Here is a 16,590-nt window from a genome sequence, read left to right as displayed (position 1 = left end):
AATCAAAATCTCACGTCCAGCTTAAAGATCTGCTCCAGCTCAAGCGAAAAGTACGGGCTTGAAGCAGGATCCCCTGGCAGACCGTCTCTGGGCTGCGGTCAGCAGGGGCTCAGGTCAGAGGACGCTCGCTTCCAGCCCTGGAATCTAGCACTCAGTGCATTGATTGCAGCACGAGGAGCTGCTCAGTCACTCAGGGCAGAGAGCGCATACACACCTGAGAAACAAAGTCGCCTCAAGCCTGAGTCTTCTCTCCCCAGTGCGGGTACGAACTGAGGTGCTGGGTACCTGTGGGTGAACCTCAAAAGGCTGGGTGCGGAGAGACACCGCTGAGTGCCCTCGATTTGTTCATCGCTGCTGGGGAGCTTGTCAGGAGGCGGGTGTTTGCAGCAGGGCCTTTTAAAGGGCCAGTGAATCTCTTTTTCATATCTCCCATTGAACCCAATAGCCCTGTTCTCCAGTGCTGCAGTCGCATGAGCATTTCTAGGGTTACCCTTGCGGGCAGTAAGTGGCTGCTCTCCTGGTACCCACCACTTCCGGGAGCCCTGATTCTCCCGTCTCTCCTGGATCAATGTAAAGCACTGAAGTGAGTGAAGTTCTGCTGGGCTGAGAGGAGACCCCAGCCCTGGGTGTGCACACAATGGTCTGGATTGTCCCGTGGCAGGCGGAGTGACAGCAGCCTGTGAGTGCTCTCCTCACGCTGGGAAGCTCGCTGCCGGGTAGAGCTGGTGGAGGCTGCAGAGCTGTCCCCTGGGCCAGCTGCTTTCCCTCCCCCTGGCAGGAAGGGAGGAAGGAGGCATGTCAGAAGCGTGCTAGGCAGGGTGCAGGGCGGGCAGGGTCCCTGGGGCTCCTTACCACAGCAGCGTTAAACGTGAGCTCTCACTTGGGCCAGGGTTCTGCAGCTTATGCTCCAGGACCTTGGATGCAGGTAAGAATATGGCGTAGTGTATTTGTCCAGCCTACCATGCGCTGGAGAACAGCAGGGAGTCTATTCAGGACTCTAGCTTTACCAGCTGCATTTTGTTATTACCAATAAACATAGACAGGAAACTCGGCTTTCAGGCCCAAAGTGCCCACCAGCCTACGGGCATCGCCAGAAATCAATAACAACACCCCTTTGCCCTGGGCGTTAGGGCTGTGCACCCCAGGGAGAAGGGCTCCTCAGATTGATCGGTCTGATCTCCGAAATGAACATCAGGAAGAAAGTGAAACATCTCTCTATTATTTGCACTGCCTGCCTGAAGTTCCTAACTAGGTCATGTCACGTATGCAGCAGCCATGGTTGAAGTCCAGTAACCATCTGAGTGAGCAAACTGATGTGAAGGGCATGATGGGTGAAATGCTGGTGCCGTGTGCTGGCGTAATCGTCCTCAAAGACAGAAATATGGATGGACTGGGAAATGCCAATCGAAAGTGCTTGTACTAGAAAGCCACTGGCTTAAAATAAGTAATTGACATTGTGACAAAGTTCTTCCTCTGCCTTGTTGGGTCTTGCGCTTATTGGTGGATTTTCTCGCCTCAGAGGTTCACAGCAGCCCTCAGTTTGGCCACTTTCGTGGCTCAAATCTGCCGTTCACTCAGTTAGCCTCATCACTGGCCAGCATGGGGAAAGGAAGAAGAACAATCCCCGCAGTCTCTGCTGATCCACCTAGTGGATTGGGGAACAGGCCAGAGACCTTCCCCCCTGGTGGAACCCACAGTCCAGTTCAACTCCTCCGGTATCAAGTAGGGAGTTGGGGGGGATGGAGGGATGGGGGGAACCCGGGCCCGCCCTCTACTCCGGGTTCCAGCCCAGGGCCCTGTGGATTGCAGCTGTCTACAGTGGCTCCTGTAACAGCTGTGTGACAGCTACAACTCCCTGGGCTACTTCCCCATGGCCTCCTCCCAACACCTTCTTTATCCTCACCATAGGACCTTCCTCCTGGTGTCTGATAATGCTTGTCCTCCTCGGTCCTCCAACAGTCTGCGTTCTCACTCTCAGCTCCTAGTGCCTCTTGCTCCCAGCTCCTCGCACATGCACCACAAACTGAAGTGAGCTCCTTTTTAAACCCAGGTGCCCTGATTAGCCTGCCTTAATTGATTCTAGCAGCTTCTTGATTGGCTGCAGGTGTTCTAATCAGCCTGTCTGCCTTAATTGTTTCCAGAAAGTTTGTGATTGTTCTGGAACCTTCCCTGTTACCTTACCCAGGGAAAAGGGACCTACTTAACCGGGGCTAATATATCTGCCTTCTATCATTCTCCTGTAACCATCTGGCCCGACCCTGTCACAACATTAACCTACTAGCAAGATAACAGAGACAGTGGGGGCATTACTTCAGGGACAACTCACAGGAGAGGTAACTGCATGACAGCAAGGTGGCTTCAAAATTTGATATCAATACAGAGCTGATAATTAACATAACTTGGGGTGGGGGGGAATATTAGGTAAGGAAGATGCTTCTCTTCCATGCATTGAAACAAAATATATGTGTCCGAGAAGCAGGGGAACTGCGAGTGAGATCTGAAATGAACCAAATTAAGAGAAAAATTCAAGTCCCAAAGCAGGACAAGTAGAGGGGACAGAGGACTCCTCATTAGACCTTATGAAAGAAAGAGTGAGCCCCATCTTCCTTCAGCTTCGCACCTAGGAGGTGGTTTCTTTGGGGCATCCTCCCTCTGGGGAAGAAGCAAGCAAGGGGGATGTTTTTCTTCACCTAACTGAAGAGAGAGAATTTGGTACCCAGGATCCAAGAAGTGGGAGTTATGGTGGCAGGTTTTTCCCAGTTTTTTCCACCCTCTTCCTGTTTTATGCCAATCCCTTTCCCTACCATTTTTTCTGGAGACGAAGTACCTAATATGCATGTGCTGAAGACGAAGCCCTTAAGCGCACGGGTAAATCCCACTGAAGTCACTGAGATTATGCATGTGCTTAAATTCTTTGTTGAACTGGGATGGACTTGAGCACGTCTGTTTGGCTGATTTGGGGTCTAATATAGCCCTGCTTAGTGTAGTCAAGGAAGGCTGCCTTCGTCCATGTAGGAAATGGCTAGTGCTCAGATTCACACTTACTCCCTCTGTCTGCATGTAGCTTTTTCAAGAGTGCACATTGTGTCTCCTGCATTTGATCTTTCAAATTCGTCAGTGAAGGAGAGGAAAACTTGCAGTGAAAAGTCTTTCACATCCCCTGAAATAGCATCACTCCTCCCTCCCTTTGTGGCAGACTGCTGAACAAAATCCCCGTTATTACAGAAAAGTCACTTGTAAGATACAGAAGCCGCACATAATATCTGAAAACTCACCCTCAGTAAGGCTTTCTTGTCTCAGGTGGTGCTAAGAGCCAAATGCCAGTTCACTGTTACCTGCAAATGTAACTTTGGAGCCATACATAACTTGGTAAGAAGCAGTGGCTTTACTCCCGTCTATTTGTGGATAAAGTGTCACTAAGAGTTGTGGATCTCACCGTGCTAACCAGGGATCCGACTGGAATCAACCGTTTTCAAGAAGAGAAATTGATTTCTCCTCATAATGCGCCGCGAAGCACAATATTTTCAAGCTTCTTAGCAGATGGATCAGGCCCGCTCAGTAGATCTCAAACTCATCAGCTCCCCGACAGCTCAGAAAACAAAACAACGGTTTGAGTCTCTTGGTGGGAGAGGGGCATTTCTAATCCAACTAGCTACATGCCATGGTCTGGTGATTTAAAACACCCAGCACAGTATTTGATTCGTGGTGTTGGAAGGGCCCCATTCTTACTCCTATCTTGCCGCGTGGAGTAGTCTCATTTTAGTGCTCACATAAGGAGCAACACAAAGGAAGCCATTTGTCGTGCACAGCAACAAGTGTTATTGGTCCTATAAAACCTGGTAACTATGCTACATCCTCTTGAGTGCCATCTGTTTGGCCCTTCTCTATTAACTCACCAGTGACGCGTGCAGCCATAAAACACTCCCATAACGCCATTGATTTTGGCTGAGCTGCTCGTGCAAAGGGAGGCAGAGAAACCATCTTCGGGCCCAGTCACGCAGAGCAGATCCGCGGGGTCTGGGGCTGTGAGAGTTAATGTGCACCATTTCTGTTACGCTGCCAGGCCGGAGTGGGGGGTGGGAAGGTTCTAGGAGCAGGGAGAGAGGCCTGAGGAGCATTGAGCATAACTGTAAAACGTGTTTCCAAAGCCTCCTTCATTTAAAAAACCTCTTTCCTGAGCCCCATGTGAAGTGCTGCACAGACGTGACCCTTCCTCAGGAACCGGCTGCTAGTGTAAACGCACAGGCGTAGTACCCCCTTCTGGCACTGGCAGCCCGGGTTGTCACCTCGTGTTCCTAGCACCACTGACCCGGACAGGGAGGGAGAAGTTGCCACGGTCAGGGAAGGATTCAGGTTCCCTTCATGACGACAATAAGGTGCCAGTCCAGCCACGGGGACAACACGCAATTCAAACTTCAGCCTGACCCATTAACCCTAGTTCTGTTAACGACCACTCCAGGCTGAGGAGGAGTTAGGCCGCAGAAGGGGACAGAGTGTGGCATGCCCAGCGGAGAAATGGTTTTGCTTTGTGTTTCGGGGTTCGTTTAAACTTGAAACTCTCAGAGTGAAACCCACTCAGAGGAGGTTTTCACTAACACCAGGGGGCTTCCACAGCTCCAGTTTCTAGCCTAGTTTCCAGACAAAGGCGTTTGGCTAGCAAAGTGTTACTTCCTAGGGGCTCCCCTCGTGAGAGCTCAGCTTTAGCTGAGGCTGGTTTTTAGTTCTATCCAAACTCATTCTCCCATCACACATGGGGATGAAATGGGGACGCCCCGGTAGCCAGTTCAGTTCAGCTGGCTTTCTGGAACCTTTGCAAGGGGCTGCCGGCGCAAAGCAACGAGAACGGGGACAGAATCAGAATCTGCATCAGAACTGCGTTTCAAGGCAACAAAATCCACCCTCTGCTGTGCGCTCTGTCCGGGAGATTCTGTTTGATAGAGTTGCCAAAGAAATGTCACGTGAGTGTGTTACTATCCAGTGCAATAGGATTTAGTAGAAAATTCCTTCTTTTCAAATGAAATTGATTTTGTCTCCCCCCATAGTCCTGGTTTCAATAGACCAGCAGTTTGTTTAAAGTGCTTTCCTCATGACAGAAAATCTATGGGAAAGCAGCAGCGTGATTGACTATTCTGAAAGATTTTATCATCAGTTCTCACCCACTGCAAAAAGCAATTTATTTTTAGTGAGCTCTGGGAACTGAGCAGTAATATTTTAAAAAAATTCTTTTTTTTTTTTGTCACAGAGCCTGTAGTTTTGTCACTAAGTTGTTGTTTTTTGCAGCCTATTTGTATTCCAGACAATACACTGCTGGGGATGATCCATGGATACAGGGCCTGGGTTTTAAAAGGTATAATTTTCTAACACTGTACTTTAAACACAGTCAGGTAGTTAATGCAGAGCAAATGGCTCAGGCCCCAGCCCTGTAAACACGTACATCCATGGTTTAGCTTTACTCACACAAGGAGCCCCACTGAAGTCAAGGAACAACAGGCGGGATGCTGGAGCCAGGGAGATGAGAATGTATTAATGAGGAGGAGGTGCAGGACAGACACGCGCACCCCCCTCAGAGGGTTGTAGACACCAGGGATCACTTGGCCACATCTTGCAGGCAGGTGGAGCCAGCCAGCCAGAATCCTCTCTGCCCATCTCTCCTCTTTAGCTGAGCCATGAGCCAGCCGGTCCAGTTATCTGACTGTCAAGCTCTCAGGATTTTCCCACGGCTGGTAGAAGATTCTGGCTGTCTGCCTTTCCCGCCTCCCCACCGATTCCTTCATGGTGTGTTCAAAGTGACCGCAGTCTCTCAAACCTGGTGAGGGTTCCTGTCAGCCTGCCCACACCTCTTGCTCCAAGGGCTCATTGTTAGTGCCCTGGGTGAAATACTCTGCATGCCTCGCTGTAACCAGCTGTAACATAGGTCCCCATCCAAGGGGACTCAGCCATTTCTACCTGTGCTCCTGGTCCCCCCATAGGGCCCAAATGGGCAGGTATACCCTCAAGGGAAAAATACAATAAAAACTAGAGAGATTTTCATGGGCACCTAAAGGCTGAAATTCAAGCAAGTGAAATTCATCTCTGGGTGTTTTAAAAACTTTTTCTTCATTTGGGGCTGTGATTCCGAATGCGAGGCTGCCACTCTGACTAGTTGCCAGCTTGGATTCTCCCCCAGTGCTTGACTGCACTGCTGTAAAGAGAGAGAGTTTTATAAAATATCCTCTCGGAGTGGAGATGTCACCCTTTGCATCTCGTTAACAGATGATGCCCAAGCAGTTGGCAGATGGACCTGGTGTGGTTTAATTGCGCTGCTAAAATGTCCTTTCCAACTATGAATCTCCACATTTACAAGCAAGCATGTTGGCCGGTACTGAAAGAATACAGCTGTGACATTCCATTCCATATTCCTTAGGAAAATATGCTTATGATATGAATATGACATAGCGGAGATGTACTTTATGCAAGATAGCTCATGGGAGATATCACTGGAAAGGTTCTGATTTACTGAATGTGATTATCCAGTTTGTATGCCTGTATCATTTCTGTATCTGAAGTTAGGAATATTAACTATGTGTCTGTATTTAAATTGTGCTACTTTGGGTGTCACCCCCAACCAGCCCTTCAGGTTCAACAATGGAAAAGCCAGACAGGGCTAATAGGCCATTAGCAGAGACAAGACGAGAGGAAAGTGATCAGGAACAGTCAGCATGGATTCACCAAGGGAAAGTCATGACTGACTAATCTAATTGCCTTCTATGATGAGATAACTGGTTCTGTGGATGAAGGGAAAGCAGTGGACTTGTTATTCCTCGACTTTAGCAAAGCTTTTGACACGGTCTCCCACAGTATTCTTGTCAGCAAGTTAAAGAAGTATGGGCTGGATGGATGCACTACAAGGTGGGTAGAAAGTTGGCTAGATTGTCGGGCTCAACGGGTAGTGATCAATGGCTCCATGTCTAGTTGGCAGCCGGTATCTAGCGGAGTGCCCCAAGGGTCGGTCCTGGGGCCGGTTTTGTTCAATATCTTCATTAATGATTTGGAGGATGGTGTCGATTGCACCCTCAGCAAGTTTGCGGATGACACTAAACTGGGAGGAGTGGTAGATACGCTGGAGGGTAGGGATAGGATACAGAGGGACCTAGACAAATTGGAGGATTGGGCCAAAAGAAATCTGATGAGGTTCAACAAGGACAAGTGCAGAGTCCTGCACTTAGGACGGAAGAATCCCATGCACCGCTACAGACTAGGGACCGAATGGCTCGGCAGCAGTTCTGCAGAGAAGGACCTAGGGGTGACAGTGGACGAGAAGCTGGATATGAGTCAACAGTGTGCCCTTGTTGCCAAGAAGGCCAATGGCATTTTGGGATGTATAAGTAGGGGCATAGAGAGCAGATCGAGGGACGTGATCGTTCCCCTCTATTCGACATTGGTGAGGCCTCATCTGGAGTACTGTGTCCAGTTTTGGGCCCCACACTACAAGAAGGATGTGGAGAAATTGGAGAGAGTCCAGCGAAGGGCAACAAAAATGATTAGGGGACTGGAACACATGAGTTATGAGGAGAGGCTGAGGGAACTGGGATTGTTTAGTCTACGGAAGAGAAGAATGAGGGGGGATTTGATAGCTGCTTTTAACTACCTGAAAGGTGGATCCAAAGAGGATGGATCTAGACTATTCTCAGTGATAGCAGATGACAGGACAAGGGGTATTGGTCTCAAGTTGCAGTGGGGGAGGTTTAGGTTGGATATTAGGAAAAACTTTTTCACTACGAGGGTGGTGAAAAACTGGAATGCGTTACCTAGGGAGGTGGTGGAATCCCCTTCCTTAGAAGTTTTTAAGGTCAGGCTTGACAAAGCCCTGGCTGGGATGATTTAGTTGGGATTGGTCCTGCTCTGGGCACGGGGTTGGACTAGATGGCCTCCAGAGGTCCCTTCCAACTCTGTTATTCTATGATTCTATCATTCAATGGACTGTGAAAGCGCTTAGCCTTCTTGTGGACGCTGGAGACAGCCCACGAGCAATGGCTGCCACAGTCCTGCAGAGACATGGGTCCGAGTCACCTGGGGCTGGATACCTCTCCTCCCCTTTTGGAATGCCAGTGGTTTTCCACTAGAAGACAAAGGGTTCCCTGCCTTACACAAGAGCTATATAAGGCAGGAGAGTGACATCATCATGGTTCTCCTCTGTCTCCCCACTCGAAGAGACACAGAAAAAGACCTGGAAGCAAGAACTGAACAGGGCGGGAGAAGGGTTGAACCCAAGCTGGAAGGGCATCTAGCTTGTGAGTCTCAAGAGGGAGACCAGTGTAGCTGCCTTTCAAGACTTTCTGTAATCTGCCTGCAACAATATCTAGGGTGAGACATACTGTTTGTTACCAATTTCTTTGGTGAAACTAGCTTTATTTGCATGTTTGGTTTCATTTGCTCAGTAATCTGGTTTGTTCTGTTTGATTCCCCTTTTACCACTTAACATCTGCCTTTTGTAGTTAATAAAGTTTGTTTTGTTTATAATGTAACCCAGTTTCTGTCATTTCTAACTGGGGGTGGGGGGGGTGAGAAGTTGTGCATACCTTCCCCCACACTGAGGGAGGAGGCGAATTTCAAAATATACCTTTGGGTCTGCACTCCAAGAGGGGGGGACACCTGAGTGCTGGAGCAAGTCCCCCTTAAGCTGAGTCTTCCCAGAGCTGATCTGCAGCTGGGTATGGCCCTGCCTGTGTGTGTGTTAGAGGAGGTTTTACTAGCCTGGCTCAGCAAGACAGGTAAAAGGGGCCCATGCTGGCAGAACAGGTAGACTGAATGGTATCTCAGACAGCTTCCTAAGGGGAATAACCCATCACAATGGCCTCTGCAGCATGCTGCAGCTAGAGGAAACCCAGATTTTAAAATTGTACCTTCCCATCCATTAATTCAGTGCAGGAAACCAAAAACGATCGCAGCTGCTGTTTATTCAGGCCGTACAGCCAGCCTCAGGTTTAGAAGCACATATTCTGTAAAAGATTTATGGCAAGGGATAATAGCTTGTTCCCATGTACTTATGGAACTAACTTCTTACTTCATCTTTGGCCCAGAGACCTGGAATAGCAGTAGTGTCACCAAAAGAGTACTTCAGAATAAAATCCTTGATCTCACACTTTTTTAACATTTCAGAAGAATCTATTTTAGGGAGGTAAAATTTTCCTAGAGCCTGTTTTCAGTGAGCAGGGTATTAAGAGAGAAATCTGTGCAAGGAGGTTTTGTTTTGTTTTGACAATAATGAACAGCACTTGCTGACCAATGATATTGGCTGTACGTAAGGCTACACACACACAGTGAGGCAGCATATACGCTAACATGAACTTCGTAAGCAAAAAAGATCATAGAATTTCATTGAATTGGTTAAATGATGAAAAATGATATTTGTGAATAATTAATTAAAGAAAAATGCCAAAATTCATCAGATAATTTATCTGAAAATAATTTGACCCACTTTTGTGCTGAATAAACACTCAGGGCCTGATTCAAATTCACTCTCAGGCCCTTTTACACGGCTCTGGCTCTGCACTCCCACTTTAAGGCCCCTTTACACTGCAGGAGCCTTAGTGTAGATGAGAATCAGGCCCTCGGATCTCCATTTCGGGAGCACAGAATACATATCACAAGTGTTCAAGGCAACAGTCTCTTCTTCACGAAGAATGTAACTGGTGGGCCAAAAACTGAAGTGTGTTCTCCATGTTTCCTACTCTGTACATTTCCATGGAAGAAGAAAAAGATAGATCTTGCTAACAAGCTTTTTAGCTGTGCATAAATCATAGAATCATAGGACTGGAAGGGACCTCGAGAGGTCATCTAGCCCAGTCCCCTGCAGGGCTAAGTATTCTCGAGTCCATCCCTGACAGGTGTTTGTCTAACCTGCTCTTAAAAATCTCCAATGATGGAGATTCCACAGCCTCCCTAGGCAATTTATTCCAGGATTTAACCACCCTGACAGGAGGTTTTTCCTCATGTCCAACCTAAACCTCCCTTGATGCAATTTAAGCCCATTGCTTCTTGTTCTGTCCTCAGAGGTTAAGGAGAACAGTTTTTCTCCCTCCTCCTAGTAACAACCTTTTATGGACTTGAAAACTGTTATCATGTCCCCTCTCAGTCTTTTCTTTTCCAAACTAACCAAACCCAATTTTTTCAATCTTCCCTCAGAGGTCATGTTTTCCAAAACTTTCGTCATTTTTGTTGCTCTTCTTTGGACTTTCTCCAATTTGTCCACATCTTTCCTGAAACGTGGCACCCAGAACTAGACACAAGACTCCAGCTGAGGCCTCATCAGTGTTGCTTAGTATTGTTAATGATACTATTGGGAGGAGGAGTGCTAAGAAAGCAGCCCCTTATTTTTGAAATACCGTGTTGGCTACCCTAGCTCCCAGGGCCACGCCATGGCCCAAAGGGCTAATGCCGTCCTTCGGTGCATTAAACAGAGGAATCTTGAGTCGGGTAGGGAGTTCTGTGACCTCTGTATCTGGCACTGGGATACCGCCTCCAGCTCTGGTGCCCACAAGTCAAGTAGGATGGTGGTGGATTGGAGAGGGTTCAGAGAAGAGCCCTGAGGCCGATTAAAGGATTGGAAAAACCTGCCTTACAGTGAGAGACTCAAAGAGCTCAGATGACAGCATATCAGCCAGGAGGCATGAGGATTTGGGAATCTGTCTGCACAGTTTAGTAATTCAGTGTGAGATTATGAACTTTCTGCTCATATCAATACCAAACTGCCAACTCCATTGTGAACGTGGGGCCAAACTGCCTTCTCTGTTGGGCTGTTACCTCCATATCAGACTGAAATGCCAAGGCGTCGTGATGCCAGGCTGGCAAAAGAGGGTAATTAACTTGGTTGGCCTGCTATTCAAATACAAACATCCTCCTACACAATAGACTAGCTCCTAACCAGAGGTCACCTGGCAGGGGAGGGGTCACCTGGCAATGAAGTCACCTGGTAGAGGTTTGGGATCACCTGAGGCTGATCCAGGAGTCACTTGATGCAGGAACTGGGAGGTTATAAAGGGCAGGGCCTGAGCTTCAGCCATCTTTACCAGCTCATGAAAAGGTAAGCTGCTGCAGAAGCCTGGTGAGGCAGGGGAGCCCCGCCTACCTGAACCCAGGTAGTCTCCCAAGGGACGGGTGAGCTGAGGGAGGGCATTGTGTTCGGGGGCAGGGCCTTTTCTCTATGATCCGCACTTGGTGAATTACAGCGATACTCAGACCTCAGGGGTTCAGGAGCCAAATCAGTGATCAGCATTACCCCAAAGAGCCACAGGAGAGTGACCTCATTGTGTCCTTCACTATAGCGCTGGAGAGTCACATGGAAATATTCCATTGCTATTTATTATTCTCACAGCAAAATGACTGCCCAAGTCGCAGTATTTTACCTACAGTTGGTTAAGAACGCAGGAAAAGCCTCCTGATGGTTAATATCCTGGGCTGCAAGGAGCTGCAGAAGACACATTAAATAGCCACTTGGGCTTGCGGGCCTCGGACCACCCCGGGTGCATGACGCTGCGTGCAGGGTGCGTTAGAATCTTGTGCAAAGCATCTGCGTGCTAAGGGTTCCCCCCTCCCTTGCAGATCCCTGGAGAAGTAACCCGGCGGGCTCGCGCCTGGCGGGGAGATCTGGGAAAGGGGTGACAGACGAAGGGTCCGTTCCTGGGAAAGGTGCCCAGGAGGAGCCAGGGCTGCAGCAGCCTGAGGCCCAGAGACGCTGAAAGCGCATGGGGGTTCGGGGTCTGGATCCCCTTGTAGCAATCTGGGGACCAGGTCCGTGATGAGGGCTCAGGGGTGATTGGATCATAGCCTGCCGGGGGACCAGATATGTGATCCCAGAGAGCTCGTCAGCCTAGCGGACAAAGGCGCAGTGAGGCCCCGTGGCTGGAAGTTGAGGTTCGACCATTCAGACTAGACACAAGGGGCACGTTTGTAGCAGTGAGGGTAACTGAGCGAGGGGGAGGGGGTGGATTCTCCGTCCCAGGCAGAAGGGGAAGGTGCTTTATCAGTACCAGAGCATCCGTTGTCCAGCTGTCCGTGCTGACGGGCCGGCGTTTCGCCCCAGGCTAGGCCAATGTGGGGTGGGGTAGGCGGCCGGTCTATGTTACCCACCTAAAGCTAGTTTGAACTCTGGGGATGGAAAGCGTTGCGAAAGTGCTAAGAATGATTGTTACAGCCCCAAATATACGAACTTCCTTCACCAAAAAGCAATCGCGTCAGCTGGCTGCCAGCTGGAGCGCCTTCCTGACAAACCAGGGAAACACAGCAAGGGGGGGAAGTTTCACACATAATCCCGAGGAGTCTTAATATAGCCAGTCCCCCATGAGTGATGTCACTGTCTGCAGCGCCAGAGCTGAGGGGCCCTTGCTATCCTCGCAGATTTCCTGCAGGAGCATCGAGGGGTTCCTTGCACGCGTCAGTCCATAGTGCGAGCAAAGCCGCGCACACAGGTTCGTGGCCAGGTAGCAACAGCTATTATAGAAATCCCCCCGGGGCCGTGGTGCTCCAGGGAATGGTATGGGGTAGCGCTGTGAGGCCCACACACAGCCACCGCCTGCCCTGTCTCAGATCCTGGGGCGTGGTAACTCCAGGGAAATGCTTATGCCTTAATGATGACCACCCTCCAAACCTGGGAACGGTCTGGCATTGGAGTTCCTCTCCAGCCCCGTTGTGCCAGCAGCGAGTGCCAGCTCCCGCTGACCTCCCTGCAAATTGGGGGGCTTGACACCAGGCAGGACTGAGCCCTTGGCCCCCGTCTGGGACCTTCCAGGGGAGCGATTCTGACAGGAAACGTAAACACTCAAGCCAGGTGCTGTGAGCGCACCCCAAAAGCTACATCGTTATTGGGGTGCAAGCCCTGAGATTCTTACTCCGATGCAGGAGGGGCGGGAATCTCCACAGCTGTGCCATAGTCAGCTGACTCCCAGATCCCCCCTCCACACGACGGGGGTTTTGCTTGCGGAAGGACTGCAGGGTCAGGCCCTGTACACTTTGTCCCTCTCCTGCGTCTTTGCTTTCGCTAATCAGCAGCTGGGCTGGGTTCCACTCCAGCGCAACAAGGGAGTGAGGGGCTGACGCTGTAGCCCAGACAGTTACAGGGCTGGGATTTCATACAGTTTTTGTACGTTTCTGCGATATGGGATGACACCAAAAGAGAAAAGCCTCCTCAGGGAGCAAGAGCATAGCGTTCCTGAGCTTGGGCTGTTGTTTCCTGCCTGCAAGGTACGGTCAGACGGGGGGGTGGGGGGTTTCTGATCTTCACGTCAGTGGGGCAGAATAAACTACCTGAGGCACTGAACACCTCATTCCCCTTCGCCAGCCCCTTACCATGGTCCAGGGGCGGATTCCAGGGAGGAAGTCAATGCAGACATGTTACCACAACAGAGGTTCCAGGCATTTGCCAAATGTCAAAGTAGCAGCAATCAGGGAGATGCATTTGTGTGCCGGGCAGCTGCATGAAATGTAACTTACCTGCTTTTGGAGGGTTGAGTCAAACCTGTAGCTCAGGCCAAGGCCATCAAGCTGCCAGTGAATCTGGGCTGGGGTTCAAGTGAAACTGCTCCAGCTCGAAACCCTGTGAAATGCTGCAATTTCAGAGGAGGTTTGCTTTCAGCGTTTGGTTCCATTTGAAGCAAGCAAGACTCCAGGTAGAAGTCGTGGGGTAGGGAGCTAGGAGGAGAATGGACGTGAAACAAGACCGGGAAGTAGATTTGTGCAAACCCCTGCAAACTCAAACTGCTGCGCAGTGCAAAGTTAGCTTATTTCAGACCCACCAATGGCAATAGGCACCAGCTTGGGCTCCGGAGACCCTGAGCTAAATTCCCAGTAGTGCCACAGATTCCTGGTGTGACCTTAGCAAAGTCATTTAATCTCTGTCCCTCTGCTCCCCCTCTTTAAAATGGGGGTAATATAATAACGCGCCTTTTCTCCCATCCTTTGTCTGTCTCGTCTGTTTCATTCTGAGCTGTTCAGGAATGAAGAAACCAGTAACAGGTCTCCCAGCCAGTAACGGCATGTCGGGCAAACCAATCTCGCCAACAACAAATGTTTGCTGAGAAGCGAGGAATAAATGCAGCATATCATGGATGCATTAAAAAGCCAGACTGAAGCTATCAACAGCGCATTTATCGCCTGGGAGAAAACCAGCAAGGTTCAGAAATATTCACGTTGCCTCATAGAGAGCTGAGAATAGCCTTCTCCCCCTCTGGCGAGGCCGGCCTCAGCCGAGTCTCAGAAAAATTAACAGGCTCAGACTGAAACTAGACACTGGTGGTTGTCAAATGAAGATGTCAACGGGTTTAATTCTGCCACCTGGTGGCTAGCGGATATAACGCTTTAGGAAACCGGGCAGCCAGGCAGTAAGAGGAAATACCGTGCACCTGCTTCTCTGTTCGGTGTCAGAAGAGGTATCATCAGGGCTCTGCTCTGGTCTCTCGGGCTTGAAGCATTTAGCAGACACATACTAGCTGGAGGCCTAGACGTACTGGCCAGAAGAAGATACCAAACATGAGGGCACTGGGCTGGGGGCAGGGCCCTGCTGAGAAGTCAAGCCAGCCTGTTCCCCCGAGCTGTGAGGAAGAAGGAGAGAGCTGGGATTTCTATCCAGGCTGCTCTCATGGGTCCTGCGCGAGAGCTGTGCACCAGATCTTCGGGTGGTGTAAAGGGGCATGGAGCTCAGTGGACCTACGCTGACTTACGCCAGCTGAGGATCCACCCTCTGTCTCTTACACCAAGCCCCGGCTAGTCAGTGACGGACAAGCTCGAAGCTCTGTGCCCTACTCTGCTAATAGAAGGTGGAGCTTTCCGTCCCTTCTTATCTCCCCAGAGTCTGCTGTGTGTGTGTTGGGGGGGGAGGGGGTCTCTGCTATTCTACCCCTCCCCCAGCCTGGCAACGGCATGGGGAGGGGTCTGCAGTGCTCTCCATCTCCTGTGCAGCGTCAGCGTGATGCCAATGTGATTCCTGACAGGTATTTGTGCACCCTTCCAGGAACACGCTCCTGGCTGCTGGGCACCTGCCCACTGAGGCCAAATGGTCTTTGCAGCTGATCAGGTTCCTAGGGTAGCCCCATGTCTCCGGGAAAGATCTGCTTCTCCAGGATAGCTCCGTTCTGTGCATGCTGCAGGGATGCTATGGGAAAGCAGGATTAATCCTGTAGCAGTGTAATTCCCTGACGGATTCTATTTTTGCAAGGTGTGGGGGCTGTGGCATTGGAAGTGGGGCACTCTGCTTGCTAAACAGCAGTTGTGTGCAGACAAATAACTTCATCGGGACTCTTGTTTCTTTGCGAAGCAATTTGAGTGCAGTGGGTGGTGGAGAGGAGCATTTAATCCTTCTGGGCATCCACACAGTGGCCTTCGTTTGTATAATCTGACCCACTTACCTAAGCAGCTACTGGAGATCTTCTTAGTTTATAACAATAAAACATTTGCCAGCCTCTTCTGAACTGGAAATCCACCTGACCAGTGTAACTGATGGAAACCTGGCCCCTCTGCAGCGCCTCGGATTGTTGGAGCTATTTATAGGCCTGTCCTCTAGTAGGACTCATTTCACACATTAAAATCCAAACTCTGCACTTATCACACTTCTTCAAACAATCGCTTATTAATCCAAAGGTCTGTGGGATTTTTGCTCCCTCTTATGCCTGCTGGGAAGAAGAGGGGCAAAATCCATTTCTCCCTGATACCATGTATTAATTATTCACCAAGAGCCAGACATGAAACTCTTAATTAATTACCAATGGGTAAGAATTAAAGGAATAGTGCCCACAAATTCCAAGCTGGTGAATCTCTTCCTGGGTGAGCAAAAGGAACAATCCCTGGTTCACATTATTTCCAGAGGGTTGTTCCTGTGACACTGAAATCTTACAAAAGTGGGTCCCAAAGGTTAGATGCCTCGCTGCATCTTTAGGCCCCTAAAGTCTTTTGAAAATCTGGCCCAGGCTGAGCTGCCTTCAGCTGCCCAACTCCCACTAACCCTAATGGGAATTGAGCAGCCAAATCTCTTAGGGGGCTTTGAAAACCTCACCCCTAAATTCCTATTTAAATGAGAGCGGCTAGATGTCAGATGATCGGCCTGGCCCTGGCAATGTAAAAGCTTAAATATGGATTACAATGACTAATTTTATGCACCCAAGTTTAAAACAGTTGGCCCTGGTGTTTCCCATAATAACATACTAGTCCCAGAATGTGTCTCTGTCAAAACAAGTTATTTCTTAGTCCCTTACCTGGCTCTCACATGGCAGCAGAACCCGAAATGTGCCGAGTGGTGTCAAGTCCTAGAGGAAGAGATGGTCACTGCCCCCGTGCAGCATCCGGTCTGTTAGTGGCCACGTGGCATTGCACTGACTCCCTAGGAATGCAGGGGCCGGGCTAGCGGGTCCCAGGCAGAGTCAGCGTCTCAGGTCTCGTGTTCAGGTATCTCCCAGAGAGGGACTTTTTCAGTTTTGCCTTTTCACCCTCCCTCATTTGGGAGCATTCTGTGCAGAGCCACCCAAAGCCTGGACCTTTCGCACTCCCTGGAGGTGGTGCTCAACATGGGGGCAAACAGGCCCCAATTCTTCATGGTGTCTCTTCCCAGCCCAGAGCCCAGAGCCT

General features: G+C 49.8%; 1 long non-coding RNA gene across 2 annotated transcripts in view; it reads right to left on the bottom strand.

The window, feature by feature from the left end:
* LOC119567229 overlaps nucleotides 1-16,348 on the bottom strand; it is a 28,414-nt gene extending 12,066 nt beyond the window's left edge. The window contains exons 1-3 of one of the 2 annotated variants that reach the window (XR_005227149.2): nucleotides 16,221-16,348; nucleotides 13,468-13,580; nucleotides 8,883-8,978 (exon numbers count right to left, since the gene is read on the bottom strand). This is a non-coding gene — a long non-coding RNA (uncharacterized LOC119567229). Of the gene's footprint in view, nucleotides 1-8,882; nucleotides 8,979-13,467; nucleotides 13,581-16,220 lie in introns of those variants that run through there. The other variant, XR_006284533.1, reaches the window with a different exon arrangement.
* Nucleotides 16,349-16,590: the final 242 nt, after the last annotated feature.

Source organism: Chelonia mydas, chromosome 10 (assembly GCF_015237465.2).
Source record: "Chelonia mydas isolate rCheMyd1 chromosome 10, rCheMyd1.pri.v2, whole genome shotgun sequence".
Taxonomy (NCBI): Eukaryota; Metazoa; Chordata; order Testudines; family Cheloniidae; genus Chelonia; species Chelonia mydas.
Note: the sequence above shows the minus strand (reverse complement) of the source record. Positions and strands in the feature narration are given on the sequence as shown.